Source organism: Pocillopora verrucosa, chromosome 14, assembly GCF_036669915.1.
Source record: "Pocillopora verrucosa isolate sample1 chromosome 14, ASM3666991v2, whole genome shotgun sequence".
Lineage (NCBI taxonomy): Eukaryota > Metazoa > Cnidaria > Anthozoa > Scleractinia > Pocilloporidae > Pocillopora > Pocillopora verrucosa.
This window is the reverse complement of record NC_089325.1, coordinates 7,836,909-7,844,664: the sequence shown is the minus strand read 5'-3', so window position 1 is coordinate 7,844,664 and position 7,756 is coordinate 7,836,909. Positions and strand designations below refer to the sequence as shown.

The 7,756-nt window shown below is 36.2% G+C and overlaps 1 long non-coding RNA gene across 3 annotated transcripts; it reads right to left on the bottom strand.

The window, feature by feature from the left end:
* LOC136278021 (uncharacterized) lies at nucleotides 1-6,087 on the bottom strand. Of its 3 annotated transcripts, none has more exons than XR_010716168.1 (6): nucleotides 5,765-6,087; nucleotides 4,751-5,455; nucleotides 4,495-4,592; nucleotides 795-879; nucleotides 605-644; nucleotides 1-371 (listed from the first exon to the last, which is right to left on the bottom strand). It is a non-coding gene; the product is annotated as an uncharacterized lncRNA (long non-coding RNA). The 3 variants fall into 3 exon arrangements; XR_010716167.1 differs by lacking the exon at nucleotides 4,495-4,592 and having other exon boundaries at nucleotides 5,765-5,804; nucleotides 5,887-6,080; XR_010716166.1 differs by lacking the exon at nucleotides 4,495-4,592 and having other exon boundaries at nucleotides 5,765-6,077.
* Between the last annotated feature and the right edge of the window lie 1,669 nt (nucleotides 6,088-7,756).

Sequence of the window (7,756 nt, the reverse complement as noted above, 5' to 3'; positions counted from 1 at the left end):
AATCACGCCACAGGGCAGCTCTAATTTAATTGACTGAGTTTGCTCTGAAGAACAATTGGACCTTTATTGACCCTTATGTCACCCAACTTTCTTCACCCTGAAAATGAGGGTTAAAATACAATACTACATTCATAAATCAAGTCCGGCTTCGACACAGCTCTGATTTAATTCAATTTTCTTAAATAACACGCGGAATTCTATGGACATCTTTGCCTTGGAACTCTATTTATCGCTTAATGGATCACATGTATAACTGTCACATCCGCTACACGGATAGCATTTCTTCCCTCCACATGGTGATATTATTTCGCCACAGGGATCATCAAAATTACACTCATCCCCGAATTCTGGTTTCATGCATTCTTCTTCAGCTGAAAATTAAGGAAGGAAGAGAATTTTGTTTCCAAGCTTTTCCCTTGATAAAAGGAGTGACCTACACTACATTTTTGGCAACAATTGAAGGATTATACCCAGAACTCTTCGGATACTTTCATATTACACCCTTCATGACCATAATTTAAGTATCATTGACATTTTACCTAGAGTAGACAGAAGTAAGTAATGTTAAAAAAGCAAAGTAACAGGAAACAAATTAAGGTCATACCTACGGGAACAGGAGATCTCTTAATTCTGGCTCCGAAAACCTGTGGCAAAAAGTACTTGTTAGCGACAATTCAAATCGATCGTATGGCATAACGATGAAAATCACCACAAAAGATATTACACGATATTTAATGACTTCAATTACATTTAAAAAAAAAAGAGGAAAATGTAGTTAATGAATTATGACTCACTTGTGAAGCCTGCAGGCAAACTAGGAATAACAAGAAGACACCCAAATAGCTCTTCATGGTTACGAACTTCAAAAATGTGCGACGTCTGAAAAAAGCACCGTATCGGGAGATACAAAGATAAAAAGATACAAAAATAAATATTTTGCTTCGTTGCGGGGTAAAGAAAAGAAGTTTAACCGTGACAATCATTACCGCGGATTCTGAAAACGCCTAAAAGAGGGCCTTAATGCATGAAGTATTGGCTTTTACAGCTTAAAGTTGAAAGTTTGGCCATTTTACGGCCAACGGTTAATTTCTTTCTGTTACAGTTATGAGAAATGTTAAGAAATAATTTCAGTCAATTATTTTTTAATAGTTAATGATTATTTTTGGGTGTTTTAAAACACTTTTACTCGCTAGCTTTCACCGTATGAGTCAAGTAACAAGGGTAATTCCAGATCGAGCTACTTTTAAGGTTGATACAGAGTAATGTTCCTTAGGTCACAAGAAAAGACTTCTAACAGTCTACGATTTTGACACTTTCAATATGACGCATAACAGATAAGAAAAAGTTTTACGGTGAACTCTTTTACGACTAACAGGTTAAATTTTGTCTTTTCCGTGGCCAACAACGAACCTCATTGAAATCCTCTTAAAACTGAGTCATGCTCAACTGTTTTAGTAAGATAGTTCAAACTGTAGCAGTATATTTTGCCATCTCATACGTATTAGTGTTATCCCATAACAGACCGCCATAACAAGATTAAAAAAAAATCCTTTTTACTTATATACTGGATTATGTGGCCAAGACAACCTCTGAGTAAGCTAACAATTATATCCAACAACTTAAGTGAAATCAGCCCAGTATCCAAGCTCAAACAATGAAACAAACATCACGAGAACTCAGACTTAATGAGTATTCTGCGAAACTTCGACCGTTATTCATTTCCGACTGAAAGTCTTTACAAATTTACGGAGCTTAGTATAGTAATATGACTCATTTCATACAGGGAAAAAAGAAGATGAAGAAATACACATGTTTAGGAAACTGAAACGCAACTCACTTGGTTACCTTAAATCCACACGGATGGTTATCAGCTGATATCTTCTCAGGATAAAGCAAAGACGAAAATGTTCATATGGGACTGGCTGGGAGTAATTTAAGTGATAACGAAATCATGACTCAGCGATAGATTAATTATTCATAATGCAGCGATTGTTTTAAAGACGTCAGCAACAAGGATGAAAACTTGCTGATATAATGTCTATTATTTGTCAACGAAAATATAAGTAGAGAAGCTAAGCCAAGATTTTTAGGAATCAGTCCCACGAAGACCACTTATTCTCCACAGTAATTGACTTTGACATCTTAATGTCTAGTGTAAGTTGTGGTATGAATGTCGCGGCAAACCTAACTTTTTCTTTTCAGAATTTATTAAATGAACGTTATTGACGAAGCGCTACGTCAAGATTCCGTGAATTTGGACCAAATTTTTGTGTTTCGTTCCAGTTGATCTGAAAGGAAACCAGACCAATATAAGCCATCCTGACTCGGCAGATTAGGTCAAATTTCGACAATTTTCTTTGCTGCGTTTTGATTACGCAAAAAATTACCAGCAGAATGTCCTGATTGGCAAGATTGGTCCGTAAGAAATTTGTCTCGTGTGTAATTACGATCCAAGAACTAAAGAATTTCGCTATGTTGCAAAGTCACGGTAAATCGGCTCCATTTTAATCGCCTCGACCGTCTTGACTTCTTCCCAAGTGGGTGTAATTTTCGCCTCCACCGCAATAAAATCTAATTTATTGCCGTTAATTGTTCTCTGCGGGAGATAGCTCTATTCATTTCGTCTCAAACAAACAAAACATGAATCAAAGATATGCACGCAAAGTGAAAGAAAGAAAAAAAAAGAAAGAAAAAAGACAGCGACAGGAAGTTAACGTCTTTCTTAACTTTAGACATAACACCAAAAGAGATGTTTGACCGCAGGACAGTGAGCCAGAGCCAGACTGCCATAGAAACAAGATAATTTGGTTCATTGGTTTTATCAACTGAGTTGATAAAGTAAATATAACACCGTAAGAGTTTCTAGTTGATAAAACCAAAATTATCCTGTAATATAACCACCACCCCCAAACCGACGCAGCGCCACAATTTCTTTCGAAACTTACCACCTTTATTAATTTGTCATAAAAATAATTTATGAAGACGAAGAATAAAAATGATCATATGATGCTAGATTGATACATTAAGATTCTAACTCCATGCCACTTATTGGTGTTTTCCTGAAAAAAATTGCACCGTTAAAAGGCCAAACGAAAACGAGGGGCGGTTTTCGCCGGCGTTTGCATTTTGCGCGGCTAATTTGCATAGCCGCTTCACTTGTTAGCAAGGGGAAAGGAATTCTTTTGCAAAGAAATAAATAAATAAAATTAAAATTAAGAAAAACATCGAAAATGATGAAAGAAAAAAAAAGCTCGTTAACTAGGAAAAATTGAGGAAATGAAGAAACATGAAGCAGGACAGATTTGCTCCACTTGGGACGACATGAAATCAGAGCATCTTGTTGGTTCCTTCCTTCACTTGACTAAAAACCAGTTACCCTGGGTCAAATATTCTAACATTGCTCCTGTAGTTTGTTTATTTGAGTCGTTCAAGCACGATATGCATCACTGTAGCACAAAATACATGGATTAATTGTTCTTCATCCATTATCTTTTATCTATCGGTCACTTATTTTGGCATTGATATCCATAGTAATACGTCTTCTTTGATATCGAATACCACTTAAACGGCGGTCACGGATTGAAAAAACCTTAAGGAACGACCGAAACCAAACTGTTAAAAAAGGATGTCATGTCTACAAAGATGTATACCATGAGGTTACTGTTTAAAAAAAACACTGATTATGTTATGTTCCTAGCAACACTTTATAAACACATCGTAATTGCTTTAACTCTTTTAAAACCAGTGATGCTTAAAGCACGAACATTCCGGGCTGTTCGTCAGGCGTCATTGCGCGATTAAGATAAAGTAAAATCAAGTCACCAATGTAGTGGAACGGCAGCAAGGAAAATTACCATGATCGGTGTTTTTAAATAACTTATCACGATATAATAGCATTAGCAAAGCCACCTACATATCCCAAATATATGATTTTTATCTTCCTTTTGAGAGGAGAAAATTGAATTGCGTTATATTTGGTTAATCCGCTTTTGCTTGTTGTAATTAGATAAAAATTCAATGTCGATCTGGTTTTGTCAAATTGTCAGTTTTTCTGGTTCATTTGTAAGATTCATTAAGCTTTATAATTAAAAAAAGATTGACGTGGTTTCTCTGGCGTCTCATTAGCTTGGCCGCATATGCCTAACTCTGGAGCAGCAGACTCAATTTTCCTTCAGTTACGTCTTACGTAAAAAAATTTGTACGCTCTCAAAACTTTAACATTGTCACAGCTCAATATGAGGGTAAGCAGTTGTACTAAAACCCAGATAAACGGCCCTAAATCAGTTTAGATCAAACTTACAAGATGTAAAGGAACAAACAAAGAAGGGAAACCTTACTCAAAAAGATTCCATATTTTTGGTTTAAAAGACGATTATTTATTGCCATCCAAATCCTAAGATGTCGTTGTGACTTTAGTGGAGTCACAGGATAGCGAGTGACCAGGAGCATAAAACGAACGCACAAACGACAGACAAAGTTTTCCAGCCAACTTACAAATTTATTCTTACGATAATCGACGGTAGCGAAGATACGTTGCGATGGCTTTAAAGCACAACAATAGCGTGATACAATTTGATGTGATGTGGTTCGAACTAAAAGGAAATTAAAAATAAACCTATGTAACTAACATTGTACCGTATATCGATTGTGCAAAACGACAATGAAATCAACTAAGCCTTTATCTAATAGAAACCGATGTAAACAGAGTAACGAAATCATGCGACAATTATAACAAGTAAAAAAGACTTACTTTGGTTTAGCTCCTAGCTTGATAGCATATAACCCAATGATAGCGACAATAGCGAGATAGCTTGCTCTTAAATAGCGAAGATGTAAACTCGTTGTACAACGATAGCATGTGACTTTCGCAAGAAACTCGTAACCTGATAAGTACACGTGTAATATAATAGCTACGGCTACTGGAAAACGTGATCAAATGTTAACACTGCAACTTTACGTAATCAATCGAGTTAATCATAAACGATAAAATAAAAGGATATAAAAATAGAACGTTTTGAAACTAACAGTCGTCGAAATTCTAGTATGTGAGCCATTCAGTATCTGTGTAGAGCCAGTAACCTGTCAAATTTTATCCATATTATTTTCTGGCAAAAAAGTCTAATCTTTATTCGGAAGAAACTAACAATATCAAATTTCTAAGAATTCTGTAACTACCTACATGTACACTGAATTTTAATTTAAACCTTAATAAATTTCTCGCTTTAAATGATCAGTTTTCAGCTGCTATGCTCTCGCCATTAATGCACATGACGGGGGAGGCCTCGTCAAATGGAAATCTCTATTGGAACATAAATCCCTCTGGTTGATGAAAGAATGTCTAGCAATCTTCACAAGCAATGCAGTTCACGCCTCCGAAGAAACCTGGCCGCGCTACACCACGTAGGAATAGGGTTGCACTGTCCACGGTTACCTTTTTCGAAGCAAGGTCCTGAAACTGAAAAAAGATAAAAACACCGTTGTTTTGCGAGGCGTCATTGACAATGATAGAGCGTGCTAGTTTTTTTAAAAATAAGGACCGGCTCCGCAGTTTCGCTCCTGTCTTAAAATGGTTAATGTATCCCCCTGAATATCATCGACTGTTTCGATTTTCACAGACGGGTCGACATGGCAAGAATACAGTGAATTCTGTATGGTGCATTAACGAATAGCAGAACGCAGACCCTGTAGTAAGTTTTGGTTTGGCTCTGGTCATATGAATTGAAATTCTTCAAGAGAAAACAATACGGGAAAACTGTCTTCTTACCTTGAGTCACTCTCTTGACAAGTTTGGCCGCAATTAACTTCTGAAAAAAACAGAATATTTTTACGTTCCGAGTACTCTTGGACTCATTCTTTTCGCATGTAACTTTTCTGTGAACGCTTTACTTTGATTTCCTTGGCTGGGAAAGCTGGAACGTTTCTATAGATAATGAATCACATGATTCAAGTGGGATTTGGAATAAATCAGCGTTAGTAAAGTCTTCAAAGGCTAACCAAATTTTACGATCCCGTGGGGTAGTGCAGTCTTTAATAAATATACTAGTGCCTAGTAATCCCAAACTGCACGCAACTAAATCATGTGATTGCTTGTTAATAATATACAAGCACAGATTTTACTCCTTTTTCCCTTTAGTCTTGTTATTTAACGTCATGGCTCACTGACGCTGCCGCTTACCCATTGTCTTGTTGCGGGGTAGACGGGCTTTTGTTGGGTGTCTTTGCTCTCAGCATTCTCCTTTAAACTCTGAATTAAACCAGCGTTGTTACAGTCCCAAACCTGTTCGTCATTTTGCTTTAATTTTTGTTCTTTTGCGACCTTCCAGTCAATAATTCTGATTTTAACTTACCCTCAATTTCAACTCTCAACTTTATTAGGGATTAGCACTTGACGTATGTATTCAGCCAATAGCTATGCTACAAGTTTTGCACGCACATCGTTAAAGAAGAAACTAGTCTGTAGTATTTTTTTAATCTTTCACTTACTTGTGGGATCTGAAAGCAAAACAGGCAAACAAAGAGAAGGCCAAATAAATCTTCATAGTTTAAAATATTCAGATTGTGCAGCGTCTCAAAATATACCCTTCTAGAAAATGTAAATAAAATGAATGGGCGAAGCACTTCAGATAATTTAGTTGTCGCTCCTGGATGAGCTGGCCAAATAATGTAAAATATTGCGCTCTTTTACTACCAAGGTACCAAAAAAACACAAAAGACTGAGTTTAACTACAACGTTTTGAACGAATAATCCAAGGGTTACAGTACCAATTTTAGTTTCCTTCTCAATGTTGCAAAAATGTGCTCTTAGTCCACAATTTCTAGACAAACAAGTATTTTGCCAAACGAATCATGATCATGTGATTAAAATAACATTTCACCAACCTATAGATTAAACTTCTGAGTTACGGAAGCCTGAAAATTAATAATTTAAGCATCAGCAATAAATAAGTCAGTGTTCATGATGCTGTTAAATTAAACCTACGGAGGTAGAATCCATGATGTAAACCGAAGTGAACGAGTTGCAATGAGTTGTGAATAAATAATCTCACTGAACTGAGTAAAGTAAAACTCAGACTCCAGAAATCCGTCCAGTTTACAGCTGAAGAAAACAACGTTGATTGACTATCACACAATTATGACACGTCTGTGAATTATTTTCATGATGCTGCGAAACTCACTGATACGTTTCATTTTTATTAATTTGCTCCATAGCTGCTACATTCAAGATTTATTTACCAACGTCACACGTTGTATCACAAATATAGGTAAATCTACATATCTGATCTAAAATATGACTTTGACTGACTCTTACAGCCAATAAGAGAACGGCATAACCGACCTTATCACTTTACATGATCTGGACTTTAGACCAGGCTAAAGTAATCTACTGATCGATCACATCGCTTACTAAATGTTTACATAAGATATTTGAATTAATTAAGCGAATTAAATCAGTCAGCCAATAAATTTTGACTGTTCCCACGGTTAATCAGTACGTTATCAATTGAAGCGATTCAAAATATCAGGTTTGTGCCTGAAAGAAATGTTTTAAAGTGTACTGGAAAGATAAGCATTAACTGTAAAAAGCTTGGTTATCGTTTATGCACGGCCCAGCAGTTCATGCCTGAATACACTCGATGCCAAAACTCAACTTCGTTCTCAGACTATGTCTACCAAATTGCTTTACGCCAATTAAAAACTGCCACGTTTAATAAACCTTAGAGCTACAATTTATTAGCAATGCGACCATGACACACAA